Here is a 15749-nt window from a genome sequence, read left to right as displayed (position 1 = left end):
CTTCAGTTGATTTCTCCCCCTTACCTCCACCCTCCCCTACCTTCCCTCTGAGGTTTGATGGTCTGACTGATATTTCTCTGTCTCTATATCTGTTTTTGTTCATCAGTTTATGTTGTTCATTATATTCTACAAATGAATGAGATCATGTGATATTTATCTTTCTCTGACTGGCTTATTTCACTTAGCATAATGGTCTCCAGGTCCATCCATGCTGTTACAAATGGTAAGAGTTCTTTCTTTGTTACAGCAGTGTAGTATTCCATTGTGTAGATGTACCACAGTTTTTTATTCCATTCTCTCCTGATGAACACTTAGGCTGTTTCCAAATCATAGCTATGGTGAATTGTGCTGCTATGAACATAGGAGTGCATATATTCTTTCTGATTGGTGTTTCTGGTTTTTTGGGATATATTCCTTGAAGTGGGGTCACTGGGTCAAATGGGAGTTCCATTTTTAGTTTTTTGAGGAAACTCTATACTGTTCTCCACAGTGGCTGCACCAGTCTGCATTCCCACCAGCAGTGCATGAAGGTTTCTTTTTCTTCACATCCTTGCCAGCACTTGTCATTTGTTGATTTGTTGATGATAGCCATTCTGACAGGTGTGAGATGGTACCCCATTGTCGTTTTGATTTGCATCTCTCAGATAATTAGTGACTTTGAGCATGTTTTCATATGTCTCTTGGCCTTCCTTCTGTCTTGTTTTGAAAAGTATCTATTTAGGTCCATTGCCCATTTTTGATTGGGTTGTTTATCTTCCTTTTGTTAAATTGTGTGAGTTCCCTGTAAATGTTGGAGATTAAACACTTATTGGTGATAACATTGGCAAATATGTTCTCCCATGCAGTAGCCTTCTTGTTGTTTTGTTGATGGTTTATTTTGCTAAGCAGAAGCTTATTTTGATGTAGTCCCATTAGTTTATTTTCTCTTTAGTTTCCATTGCCCTAGGAGCAGTATCAATAAAGAAATTGCTTTGGCATATGTTGAGATTTTGCTGCCTATGGATTCCTCTAGTATTTTTATGGTTTTCCATTTTAAGTTTAAGTCCTTTATCCATTTTGAGTTTATTTTTATGACTGGTGCAAGTTAGTGGTCTAGTTTCTTTCTTTCTTTCTTTCTTTCTTTCTTTCTTTCTTTCTTTCTTTCTTTCTTTTTTTTTGCATGTATCTGTCCAATTTTCCCAACAGCATTTATTGAAGAGACTATCTTAACTCCATTGTATGTTCATGCCTCCTTTGTCGAATATTAATTGAGCATAGTGGTCTGGGTCAATTTCTGGGTTCTCTATTCTATTCCATTGATCTATATGTCTGTTCTTGTGCCAGGATAGAGTATTTCTCAAATCCTAGAAAATGCAGGCAAGATTTGGTGTTATCTAGGAAGAAAATTGGTTGTTCCATTTGGTTTAGAATCCTTGAATAGGTAAACCAGATAGAGAACAGTGCACATGCCTCTTTAAGATTACATTGAGTGATTTTAAAAAATCCCATACTGTAAAAGATAAGAGACTATATAGTGGCTTTGAATGGCCACTGGATACTGCGGCAGGGAAATTCATCCTGTTTCCAACCTACAGAGCTGAAGTACTTGAACAATCCTTATCTGTTTTCTAGGTCATATTTTCTAATGGTATTTGTTGGAATACTCTCCTTCAGGTCAGGTATTTTTTAGTTATCAGTTCTAACATCAAACACTTACATTAGGCAAACCCTCTTTGATCTCTCTAGGGGCCATTCATCTCCCATGTAATTGAGAGTTGTTTATTGTGAGGCAATTGCTTGGACATTAGAAACAGCATTGAAATAATCAGTCTCAATTAATTCCCTTTATATTAGAATGATGTTAGCAAGTTATTATCTTTCTTGCTCTTCAGTTTCTTCATCTAAAAATGCTATCTTCAAATGAAGGTGTTGTTGGGTTTAAATAATACAATGTTTATTGAAACAAAGTTATATCTCCTGTGAAACTGAGCATTGTACACAGTTTTGACAAATGGACTTTCCTATCCACAGTCAATGCCAAAGAAGTCTCACTCACTGTTGTGTCCTCATTAAAAGAACTGCATCCATGTCTTCTCACAACAGACATGGAAATATCATTGGGGATACCAAGTTATTTAAAGTCTTTTATTTATGCAGGAACTAAATTGGGTAAAATATTTGATTTTTATGATGTGGGTAGATTATCTCTCACTTATTAGGAATGGAAAATATTTCAGTTTTGTAAATTATTATAAAATAAATTGTTATATGGAAAAACTCATGTATTAATAATAGTATGTTACAAAGTAAAATCCTAAGTTATTACATTCTCCAGAGAAAATATAGAAATTCCAGCAATTCGGGAGCATACATATTCATGCCTATATTATTCCTTCTGAACGAGCTGTATAGTGTTCTACTTTGTGAAGTACAAGAGATAATTCAATCTTTTATATTCCAGTTTATAAATATTTCCAACTTTTGCAATTATAGATTATGCATCAGAAAATAAATAACCTTGTGCATATTAAGTACTTTATTAAGAATTTACTTTGAAGAGCAATTTTTGGTTCACAGCAAAATTTAGAGTAAAGTACAGGTATTTCCTATATACCCTATTTCCCACTATCCCTACACATGCATAGCCTCGTCCATTATCAACACCGACAACAGAGTGGTACATTTGTTAAGAATGATGCAAACACATTGACACTTCATATTCACACAAAGTATATAGTTTACATTACAGTTTACTCTTGGTGTAGTATATGCTATGGGTTCGAACAAACATATAATGGTGTATATTCATCATTATGGTATTATATATTTATACTGCCCTAGGTTCCTCTGTGCTCCACTTAATCATCACTCACTCCATCTTCCTATGCCTGACAATCACTGATTTTTATGGTCTCCATAGTTTTCCCTTCTCTAGAATATCATATAGTTGGAATTTTACAGTATGTAGCCTTTTCAAATTAGCTTCCTTCATTTAGTAACATACATTAAAGTTCTTCCATGTCATTTCATGATTGATAGCTCATTTCTTTTTAGGACTAAATAACAGTCCATCAGCTGGATGTACCACAGTTTATTTATCCCATTGTCCTACTGATGGACATCCTGATCGCTCCCATGTTTTGGCAATTATGAATAAGCTGTTCTAAACATCAGTGTGCAGGTTTTGTTTGTTAGTTGGTTTGTTTTTGTGTTCATAGGATTTCACCTCCTTTAGGTAAATATCAAAGAGCATGATTACTGGATTGCATGGTAAATAAGTTTAGTTTTGTAATAACCTACCATATTTTTATCTAAAGTGGTTGTACTATTATGCATTTCTACCAATAGTGAAAGAGAACTTCTGTTGCTCCATATCTTTGCAAGCATTTGGAATTGTCAATGTCCTGGCATTCTAATAGGTGTTCGGCTCATTTCACTTTAAATTTTCATTTATTTGTGGATGTATCAGTGGAGAATATTTCACATGCTTATTTGAAATCTTTATAACTTTTTTTGGGAGGTGCAGGTTAAAGTCTTTGGGCCATTTTTAAACAAAGTTCTTTGTTTATGTATTTCTGAATTTTAAGATTTCGTTGGATAATAGTCCTTTAAAACAAGTGTCTTTTGAAAATATTTTCTCCCAGTCTCTGGCTTGTCTTCTCATCCTCTGATTATTGTCCCTCACACAACAGTAGTTTTAATTTTAACAAAGTCAGGCTCATCAGTTATTTCTTCCATGGATCATGTCTTTGGCATTGTATTTTAACAGTATTCACTATTCACAAAGTCATCTTGGTTTCTCTTATCTCCTAGAAGTTTTATAGTTTGCATTTTACATTTAGGTCTGTGATTCATTTTGAGTTACTTTCTAAGATGGGTATAAGGTCTAAGTTTACATTTATTTTATAGAATGTGGATATCCAGTGGTCCCGGCACTAATTTTGAGAAACTATCTTTGCCTCATTATATTACCCTTGCTCATTTGTCAGAAAACATTTGGCTACATTTATGGGGGTTTGTTTCTGGGATCTCTATTCTGTCCCATTAATCACGTTGTCTCTTCTTTTGCTAATAATAAACCGTCTTGATTATTGGGTTAGTTATAAACTGTCTTTTTTATTGAAGTTGAGTAGCATCAATCCTCCAACTTTGCTCTTCTCCTTCAATATTCTATTGGCTATTCTGGTCTTTTGCCTTTAACTTTAGAATTGGTTTAATAGCAGCCACACAATAACTTGCTGGGATTTTGATTGGGACTGTATTGAATCTATAGGTCAACTTGGAAGTAACTGACATCTTGACAGTAAGGACCCTCCCCATTCATAAACATGAAATATCCCTCCATTTATGAGTCCTCAGGCTAGTTAAAGTAAAATCCATTCCTCATGCTTCAGCACATTTGGTTTGAACTAATTTTGTCAGCCTGACTACACAGAGTTTATTTTAAGTCAGCTGGGCTATACTGACTTGATCTCATTTTCTTCACTTAATCCTCAGATCAAATGATTCAATATAAAATTTAGGGCATTGTGGCTCATAGTCTCAATTTCACTCCTGAGCCTTCTCTCTCTCCTGGTCTTAATATTTGCATGTTGTATTCAAGCCCAGGTTCAAAGCTGGCTGCCTAATATTCGTCTGGAGCTTTTTAAATATTCCTGGTGGTAAAATTATACTATAGCTTTATGAGATGTCCCCATTTGGGTAAACTGGTTAAAAGGAACATGATGTCTCTCAATACTATTACTTACAGCATTATGAGACAATTCATTCATCTCAAAATGAAAAGTTTAATATACCAAAGCTTCAATTGAGTCTAATGTTCCCCTAGTATTTCAAAATACTAAATGTCTACGTATGGATCTAATTACAGTTTCCCCGATTTATTGTTGTATTTCTTGCTTTGATTCTCCCTTCTCTACAACTCATTAGCTGGAAAAGCTTTCACATCTCTTGTCTATTTTAGGATTTTGAAGCCCTGTTTATTACTTTACCTCCATCCTTCAGTTCTGAGAATATCATAAAATCATCCCAAACTTCCTTCTGAGGGAAGAACTATTGAGAATTATTTGAGTGGCATCTCTCACAATCTGTTTTACAGCCTCTAGGCAGAACACAGAATACCTCTGCCTTATGGTATTATGAGCCATCTATTTTAACCTCATCAAGCTCCTCAACAGCAGAAAGCCAATAAAAGAGACTCCACAGCTGGGTGAAGGTGGTTGACAAAGAAAGGGGAACAAAATAGGCACTGTCTCCAGAGCTGTAGGCCTCAGGCTCCACTATATCTTGTTTCAGGGAGGTTGGGTGGGGGGGAATCTATGGGCTGGCCATGGTGTGCAGCATTGCTGTGAGGCCTGCTCCAGGTCAGTCCTTCCTGAAATGTTTCTATATTCTGAGGAAAAAGGGAGATTCCAATGCCCATATTTCCTTAAGTGGTGTCAGGCTTCTGTGGGCTGAGCCAAGGTTTGGGAATGAACAGCTCCTTCTTAAGTGTGCTGAGGATGTGTCCTGCTCAAGGATGTGTCTCTCAAGTCTCTACAAGACCTTCTGTTCCCATGTATGTCCCTTGATCCTGTGGGTTTGGGCAAGAAAAAAAGAAAAAATCCAACATATTAAGGTATATAGGGGAGTAGCAGGTCCTTCGCCTGTAAGAAACTTTCAATTGCAAATAGAAAATTTGTCTCTGCATCATGTGTTGTAAACATTCCTTTTGGGTTTCTTCTACAGATTTGATAAAATGTCCTTTTTCTCATCATTGCTCAAAATTATTTTCATCACTGCCTCAGTATTTCCTCTTTATTCTGGTGAGTACATTTTCTATTCTTGATGAAGCAATTCACACATCTTAGAAAATGCTGGAGACAATATCTATTCTCTAAAAATGGAGCAGATTCTTTCATTGAGTTTGTAATACTTAAACTGGCAAAATGAAAGCAGGCATATAACAAACCCTCTTTTAAAATATCTGTGGGTTATTTTTTCTCATTTCCACCTTAGAGAGATGGAGGCAGAGAGCTGGTTTAGAATGGGCAGCAGAACTTAGGTTTTTGTTCATTTATCATTAAAGATATTTATTTAATTATTATTTTGGAGGTAAGAGTCCATGTTTGCTAAATGCAGATTGTAGGGAGTGAATGATGTCTCCTAGATCAGATAATCCTTAGCAATCTGATTTGTTGTTTGTCAGTTCTGAGGCCACTAAAGTCAAAATTTTGTATAAGGTGAGAATTCATTCAAAATGTATTATCTTCCTTTTCTGCAAGAATGATGATGAATTTGAGTAAAGGAGCTGTGAGGTATTGAATTGGCCCCTGATATTAGAACTGAATACTATTTCATAAAGTAATAATTTCTTCATGTTAGGTGACATTATGCAAGGCATATTAAGTGGAATTAAACAAGGCATTGTCTTCTCTTAATAGGATGTCTTATTTATTAAAAAATGAATAAAAAGAACTATGGTATCTTCATAGGAGAGTTTGATGATTATGGCACCACAACACTTCAAATTATTTTTCACAGATGATAATAATTTGGAATTATATTTCCAGATTTGGATGTGTTTTGTGAATTAATATTTTGATATTACAACAAAAGGCTCACTTCAGAACTTGGGGGTCCTGAATATACAATTTGTATAGAATTTTGCTGCTAAGAAGTATAGTTTCTTCCACCAGAGACTCTTATTTCTTGCCCTTCTTATTTTTACCTTTTCTTTTGTGTGGTTGTTGCAGAAACTATTTTTGTACCACTAAAACGCAGTCGCAGGGAGGTAAGTTAATACTGATTAATTTGGAAATTAAAAAAGCTTTTAATACTTTTAAGATTTTTAAAAATTTATCTCAGAGAGGAAGGGATAGGGAGAATGATACAGAAACATTAATGATGAGAGAGAATCATTAATAGTCTGCCGTGCATGCCCCATAATAGGGATGCACCCTAGAACCTAGGCATGTGCCCTGATTAGGATTGGAGCCTTGATCTCTTGGTTCCCTGATTGATGCTCAATCACTGAGCTACACTGGTTGGGCAACTTATACGTATTTTATATTTTAAGTTTTAACAGCAAATTTCACCTGCCAGTCCTGCCAGTGTTGTGCTGTGGTTAAACGTTGACCCATAAAACAAGAGGCCTCTGATTCAGTTCCTGGTCAGGGCATATTCCCAGGTTGTGGGCTTTATTCCCAGTAGAGGGTCTGCAGGAGACAACTTTTTGATATCTCTCTTTTCATTGGTGTTTCTATCTCTCTAGTCCCACTCACTTGCTCTTTTATAAAAAAAATTCACCAAACAAAATGTGCAACAGGATGATCCTTCAAAAAATTTTATTTAAACTGTGCCATTATTATGCCAAGTTCAATAAATAAAATCTACCCAGCCATATAAAAATATTTGGTATTTTGGACAAGATAAAATATCCCATTATTTCAAAGATTACATTATTGGGTATCTTTGTTATCTATAAAAACCTGATAACGGTTACAGTCTATTTAAAGTAGAATTATTTCTCTACCAAAAAAAGAGGATTGCAAAACCTATCCACTAAAAGGTGAATAAAATAATAATGTTCATATATTCATAAAGAATATTATACATAGATAAGCACCTATGTAAGATTACATAGACATTTCAAAGGGCAGTCATGTAACAATACACACAGCATTGTTCATTTATGTAAATTACCAATAGTGACATTACTAAACAAATTTTACATATATTTGAAAATACTAACATACATGAATATACACATATGTGGTGATAATCTGACTGTATCTGATTCTCTAGTAGTTAAATCAATGAAAAAGAAAGGGAAATTATTAAGATTCCTTTTTACTATTTTTTTGATATACAACAATGGGGAAAATCCGATACAGGTATGAGGAGAAGTGAGATGAGAGTGGTTACATTCTAAAAATACATTCAACCATTAGTCTGCTTTTTAAAAATGATATTGGGTTTGTAAAAATGTATCAATAAAATTTTATGGCTAAGTAGATTGTGTATTTCTAAACAACAATATAGAATATTTTCATTCCCTTTGGATGCATGGTATCTTGCACTAAGGTTAAAGACATTTCTTTTTAAAAAGTTCATTATCTGACAAATTTTATGTTGTTCTTTATGTTTGACAGCCAGGCTGTAATCTGTATAATGATCGAGTATATATATGCACCAGAAAAATAGATCCAGTCTGCGCAACGAATAAGAAAACTTACTCCAATGAATGCGTTTTCTGCAATGATATGTTGTAAGAATATAAGGCTAAATATTGGCTCTTCCAAAATAATGAGGAAATCATCAGAAAATGATAGGAAAACCAATTTTCTTTTGAAAGCGTATACGCAGTACTAGTATATATAGGGAAAAATTGTACTATCGCAGGAAATGCCACAGAATCACACTGGTACCTTTCCCGGGAGTTCTCATTTCCAAAAGCAGATTTGTATTTGATCTCTAAATATATCTGCTGGATATTCTGGAAATGTACAAATCAATTAATTTAACCACTAGGACTTACGAATGAGTCTATGCCCAATATATTGACTTCTGAAGTCCATATGATAACTGATCATCTTTGGGATGTAGCAACCAAGCTACAGGGACCATAACTGAGCAACAAACACTACTTGACTACAGAAATTTGAAATCCATCACAATGGGCCTATTCATACTAGGAAGGGACTCCTCTGAGGGTCAACCTTGTCTCTGAACTCCATGACAGACTGTGAACATTCCTTAGAGAGCAGGGCATTCCAGCACACTTCCATCCAGCCTCCTTTCCTATGTGCTTCACTCCAAAGGAGTCTGCAGTCTAAAGGTTCAGCCAGCCTTCCTACTTTCCTCTTCATTGTCTCTCATAATTATTTCCTCTTATTTAATCCCCAAAGCGGCTTCTACTTCCAGAGAACCATCAAAACAATCTCCATTCCTCTCATCTCTCCAGTCTGGGTGGTTTCCACGACTGAATCAGGACTGACCATTGTAGGAAGAGCCAAGTAGCCCCAGATGAGGGAAGGATGTGTGAAGGTTCTGGGGAGCATGTGGGTCCCAGCTGGGTGTGCAGGTGGAGCACAGCTTCTCCACATCATGCTGCTCATTTAGAAGCACTTACTGCAATATCCAGGTAATTTTAAATGCTGTTTATAATAATGTCTACTTCTTTCTCTTTTTCTTTACAGATTAAGTGATAGATCATTTCGATTTAAGCATTATGGGGAATGCAACTGACTGAGCTACACATGCCTATGGTTTTATGGCAATCCTATTTTCCAGTGAATTCTACAGCCAATCAGAGTCTTTTCCATCAGGGCGTTAAGTTACTAGGTGACTGGACAAAGCCTTGTATTCCATACAAGAAGGAATATAGAGTGTTGAAAATTGTCTCTCAATTCTAAGAACTTTTAATTGATTTTCATTCTCTGTTCAATTATTAAATAGCAGATGAAAAAGTACATTAATCGTGTGTTTGATAATATAAAACCTAATGAAATTTACAATAATATTTCAATCAATACAATGTTAAATAATATTATCTTTATTAAAAATACAATCTTTTGTTGATTAATGGATTAAAGCACATGATTAATTTTGGTAACTACTTTCAAAGGTAAAAAAATAAATCATTACCTGGGTGTTCATTAAAATTACACTTAGGATCCTCTTTATCAGAAAGAGTCAAAGCCTCTAGGAGAGGGATCTAGGACTTGAATTCTAACAAGTACCCAGGGTCAATCTTACAATCACGAATATTAGGCCACATGGATTTGTATTCTAAAACATAGGCCTTATCTAAAATTGAATGAACTGCAAAATCTATTCGAAGATATTGTATGATTTCTGAGGTCTGGGGGAAAATTACATAATTTTCTTTGTCACTCACAAATCAATCAAGACTAAGGTTGTTAGTTTACTTGATATAATCTAGATCTAAGGACCTTATTAGATACTAAAGGCACAGTGCACGGATTCATTCACCATTGGGGTCCCTCGACCTGGCCTTTGCCCTCCTGCAATCGAGGACCCCTCCGGGGATGTCGACAGTCCGACATCTCTTGAGGAATGTCGTAGTGTGCAAAGCGGCAGGCGGCCAGTAAGGAACCTGAGCCCAGGCCAGGCACCATGCTGCTCCTGCTCATTCTAGTTCTGCTGCACCTACCTCCCTCACTCTCAGTAGTGCTACTGCAGAGGCAGGAGAGGCTCCAGCTACCACAGCTGCACTTGCCACCCATGGGACAGGTGTCTGGCACCTGTCAGTCAGCTGAGTGGCACTCCCACTGTGGGAGCACACTGACCACCAGGGGGCAGCTCCTGCATTGAGCGTCTGCACCCTGCTGGTCAGTGCGCATCATTGGGAATAGTCAACTGGTTGTTCAGCTGTTTGGTCATTTGGTTGCTTAGGCTTTTAGAAATACAGATATGACTTGTAAAAGTTTTCCCTGATTTTCAGATTTTTTTTTTTTTTTACTTTATTGATGTGCCCTTTGCTGAAATTTTTACAAATTTAATGAATTCTAACATATCTATATTTTTCCTTTGTTGCATGTACTTTTGTTCAGTAAAAGAAATTGCTGTGTAATTCAAACTGATAAAGATCTGCACCAAGGTTTTCCTCTAAGAGTTTCATAACATTAGTACTGGCCTTTAGATCTTTGATAGACTTTGAGTTAATTTTTGCATGTGGTGAGAATTATGGCTACAAAGTTATATATTTTGCAGGTGGCTATCCAGTTGTCATACCATCATTTGTTGAGAAGACTATTTTTTACCCATTAATTTACCATTTAATTTTCTTAGAACTCTTGTCAAAAATCAATTGATACATTACGACAGTGTATATTGGTGAGAGAATAGACACATGATGTGTGGAACAGAAGGAAGAATCTAGAAATAGATTCATATAAATACAGCAAACTGATCTTTGAGGAAAGAGGAAGGGCAATATAATGGAGCAAGGATAGTTTTCTCAACAAATGGAGTTGGAATTACTGGACATCTGCATGCAGAACACCTGGACACAGACCCTACACCCTTCACAAAAGAACTCAAAAAAGATTGTAGACCAAAATGTAAAGTGCAAAACTATAAAACTCCTACAAGAGAATATAGGAGAAAACCTGGCTGACCTTGGGTGGTAATGGCTTTTTCGATACAAAACTAAAGGCTTGGTCCACAAAAGAAATAATTGATAAACTGGAATTCATTAACATTTAAACTTCTTTTCTGTGAAAGACAAAATCAAGAGAATGAAAAAAGAAAGCATGAACTAGGAGAAATGTTTCAAAAAACCCCACATCTGATTAAGGACTGTTATCCATTATGTACAAAGAACTCTTAAAACTCAAAAATAAGAAAACACGTAACCTGATTTAAAAAAATGGGTCGAAGACCTTAACAGACAACTCATCAAATATGCATAGATGGCAAATGAGCATATGCAAAGATGCTCCACATATATGTCATTAGAGAAATTAAATTTTAAAAAATAAGATGCTACTACAACAATGCACTGGGTAAATCCCGGAACACTGACAACACCAAATGCTGACGAGGATGTAGAGAAACAAGAACTCATACATTGCTGTTGGGAATCTGAAATGGTTCAGCCACTTTGGAAGGCAATTTGGCAGTTTCTCTTTTTTGGTAGTTTTATTTTTCAAATATATATATATATATATATATATACTAGAGGCCCGGTGCACAAAAATTTGTGCACTCGGGGGAGCAAGGGGGGTCCCTCAGCCCGGCCTGTGCCCTCTCGCAGTCTGGGACCCCTTGGGAGATAATGACCTGCTGGCTTAGGCCTGCTCACGGGTGGCAGAGGGCTGGCCCAATCCCTAGGTGCAGCCCCTAGTCGGGCTCAGAGCAGGGCCATTGGGGAGTTGGGGCGCCGCCCCCTGTCATGCACAGAGCAGGGCGAAATGGGAGGATGCTATGCCACCCTCAGTCATGCTCAGGGTAGGGCCGATTGGGGGGTTGGGGCACCACCCCCTGTCACACTAAAGGCAGGGTCAATAGGGAGGTTGTGGCGCCACCCCCTGTCACGCACAGAACAGGGCCCATCAGGGGGTTTGGGGCTCTGTATCCTGTCACGCACAGAGCAGGGTAGATCATGGGGTTGGGGGCCCCTGCCTGTCAGGCACAGAGCAGGGCCCATCAGGGGGTTGGGGAGCTACCCCCAGTCAAGCACAGAGCAGGGTAGATCAGGGGGTTGGGGAGCTCCCCCCTGTCACGCACAGAGCAGGGCCCATCAGGGGTTTGAGGAGCTCCCCCGTCACTCACAGAGTAGGGGTGAGAGGGGAGTTGGGGCACCGCCCCCTGTCACCCACAGAGCAGGGCCGATCAGGGGGTTGGGGTGCCGCCACTGTCACACTCAAGGCAGGGCCGATGGGGAGGTTATGGCTCTACCCCGTCACACACAGAGCAGGGCCTGTGTGTGTGTGTGAGGGGGGGGATTAGGGCGCTGCACTCTGTCACACACAGAGCTGCAGGGCGATCAGCGGGTTGGGGAGCTCCCCCTTATCAGGCACAGAGCAGGGCTGATCAAGAGGTTGGGGCGCCTTCCCCTGTCATGAACAGAGCAGGGCCGATAGGGAGGTTGTGGCCCCACCCCCTGTCACACACAGAGCTGCAGGGTGATCAGGGAGTTTGGGCGCTGCCCCCTGTCACGCTGATCCCGGTGCTGGGAGGCATATTACCCTTTTACTATATAGGATAGAGGCCTGGTGCATGGGTGGGGCTAGCTGGTTTGCAGCTGTTCACACACCCTTCAGGGTGGGGGGTCCCCACTGGGGTGCCTGGCCAGCCTGGGTGAGGGGATGATGGCTGTTTGCAGCTGGTCACACATCCTTCGGGGTGGGGGTCCCCACTGGGGTGCCTGGCCAGTCTGGGTGAGGGGCTGAGGGCTGTTTTCAGTCTGGCGGGTGACGGAAGCTCCCAACCACTCCTTTTTTTCTTTTTCTTTTCAATTCTGGGCCAGCTTTAGCTCTGAGGCTCCAGCTCTTAGGCCTCCACTCCTGAAAGCAGGTATCTGGTTTGTTTCGGTTCTATGATCGAAACTCTGTATCAACTCCAGCTCTGAGATCTCCGGCTCGCTGAAAGCAGGTTTCTGGGGTTTTGTTTAGCATCTATATTTGTTACAATGTTTCTTAAACTGCAGGCTCAGAGGCCGGCAAGGCAGGCGGGGAACGTTGGAGTCCTCCATCACTGAAGCAAGCAAGCCTCATGTTAGTTTCAAGCTGCCTGGCTGCCGGCCGCCATCTTGGCTGGCAGTTAATTTGAATATCTCGCAGATTAGCCAATGGCAAGGGTAGCGGTCGTACGGCAATTACCATGTTTGTCTTTTATTAGATAGGATATATTGTGGATAGTATTACTGAGACCCCCCTTTACCCTCCTTTACCCCCTCTACCTAGTCTCTACCCCACAACTCAGTATACTCTTAACATACAATTGAGCGATCATGTTCCTTGATATTTTACCCAAAGAGTTGAGAATTTATGTACACACAAAAAATCTTTATTAATGTAGTAGTTTTATTCCCAATTGCCAAAAATTGGAAACAAAGATAACCTTTAGTACATGAATGCATAAACAAATCTGAATAAATTTGGATAATAGGATATTATTTAGTGGTAAAAAGTAATAAGCTATGAACCAATGAAAAGATATGGAGAGATCCTAAATGCATATTACTAAGTGAAAAAAAAAGCCAATTTGAAAACATTATACACTGTATGGTTCCAACTGTATGACATTCTATGACAGGTAAAACTATGGAGATAAAAATATCAGTGGTTTCTAAGAGGAATGGGGAGAGACATGAATAGGCACAGTACAATACTAATTTTAGGAGAGTAAATGAATACATTCTATCAGATATTTATAATGATTGATGGAGTTCATTAAACGTTTGTCCATACCCATGGAATGTACAACACCAAGAGTGAGTCGTAAGGTAAACCATAAACTATGGCTGACTTTGCTGTTTCCTTGGTAAGAAAATAATGTACCATTCTGGTGAGTGATGTTTATAATGAGAAAAACAGTAAATGCACTGAGCAGGAAAATCTCTGCATTTCTTTCTTACTTTTGTGGTAAATCTAAAACTGCTCTAAAAATTAAGTCTTAAAAGTCAATTGAGCATATTTGTATGAATTTATTTTGTCTATATTTTATTCCATTGTTATATATGTCTATCTTTATGCCAATAACATACTATTTTTTATCAGTATAGCTTTGTCGTCTGTGTTAAAATCTGAATATGGTATATTTCAAATTTGCTCTCTCTCTCTTTTTTTTTTTTTAGATTATTTTGCCTCCACTGGGTTCCTTGCATTTACAGATGTGTAATATCTCCATTTCAACTTTTGGAAATATACCTAGAAATGAAATGCTGATAATTCCATTTTAAATTTTTTATTACTGCATTCTGTACTAGTTAGCACTCCTACAAACAGTCCTCAAGGGTTCCAATTGCTCCACTTCCTTACACTTATTATTTTGTGTGTTTTTTTAAAATAGTAGTAATATTAATCCTCATTACACACACAGACACACACACACACTCTAGAGGCCGGGTGCATGACAATTGTGCACTGGGGGTGGTGTCTCTCAGCCCAGCCTGGGCCCTCTCACAGTATAGGACCCTTCAGGGGATGTCTGCCTGCCTGCTTATGATCTCCATGCTTGCCAGCCTTGAGCCCATCTATCTGCCCCCTGGTGGTCAGTGCACATCATCGTGATTGTTTCTTCCATGCTTTGGTCAATTTGCATATTAGGGTTTTATTATATAGGATACACATACTAACATACTCACTCTTGTTATAATCTCTTACAAGCTGCTAATTTCAACTGCATATAAAAACAAATTGATTGCAGCTCTCCTCCCTTAGTTTATGTTAATAATGTCAGAAACTCTATCTTTTTATATTGCCTACCTATCTACACTAATAAAAGACAAACATGCAAATTGACCATACTTTTGCTATGCCTTAAGCCACGCCCACCAGCCAATCAGAGTGACTATATGCAAATTAACCCAACCAAGATAGCGGCAGGCAACCACGGAGCTGGAGCAAACAGGAGGCCTGGTTGCCACAATGATGAAGGAAGCCAACTTCCTGCCTGCAGCAGCTGGCTCTAAGCTCCACTCAAAGTAACAAAGTTTCAATTATAGAAGATAAATAAACCCCAGATACCTGCTTTCAGCCGGCCATGGCCACAGAGCTGGAGCCTTGAGTTGCCCCTGGCGATGGAGGAAACCAAGCCCTGGCCAGCTCTGAGTTCCACTCCAGGCTACAAAGTTTCAATTATAGAAGGTAAATAAATCCCAGAAAAAAAAGAACAAAAGGAGAGGCTGGGAGCTTCTGTCACTGGGGAGGCTTGGTCAGCCTGAAAAAGGCCCTCAGCCCCTCACCCAGGCTGGCCAGCCACCCCAGTGGCACCCCAGTGGGGACCCCCACCCTTGAGGGCAAACCAGCCAGCTCCCACCCATGCACCAGGCTTCTATCCTATATAATAAAAGGGTAATAAGCAAACAGACTCTAACAGCAGGAAGACTGGGAATGACTGGTCACTATGACACACACTGACCACCAGGAGGCAGATGCTCAATGCAGACGCTGCCCCCTAGTGTTCAGTATGCTCCCACAGGGGGAGCTCTGCTCAGCCACAAGCCAGGCTGATGGCTGCCAGTACAGCAGTGGTGGTGGGAGCCTCTCCCGCATTCTCAGCAGCACTAAGGATGTCCAACTGCAGCTAAGGCCTGCTCC

General features: G+C 38.9%; 1 protein-coding gene across 1 annotated transcript in view; it reads left to right on the top strand.

Moving 5' to 3' along the window:
- The window catches only part of LOC308520775 (sperm-associated acrosin inhibitor-like), a 31485-nt gene that overhangs the window by 1100 nt on the left and 14636 nt on the right, over positions 1-15749 (top strand). Inside the window, exons 2-3 of the mRNA XM_081093497.1 lie at positions 5707-5783; positions 8924-9103. The gene's annotated coding sequence lies outside the window, so the exon portion shown is untranslated. The remainder of the gene's footprint in view (positions 1-5706; positions 5784-8923; positions 9104-15749) is intronic.

Source organism: Myotis nattereri (assembly GCF_964212035.1).
Source record: "Myotis nattereri genome assembly, chromosome: 5".
Taxonomy (NCBI): domain Eukaryota; kingdom Metazoa; phylum Chordata; class Mammalia; order Chiroptera; family Vespertilionidae; genus Myotis; species Myotis nattereri.
The sequence above is the reverse complement of the archived record's forward strand: the minus strand, read 5'-3'. Positions and strand labels throughout refer to the sequence as shown.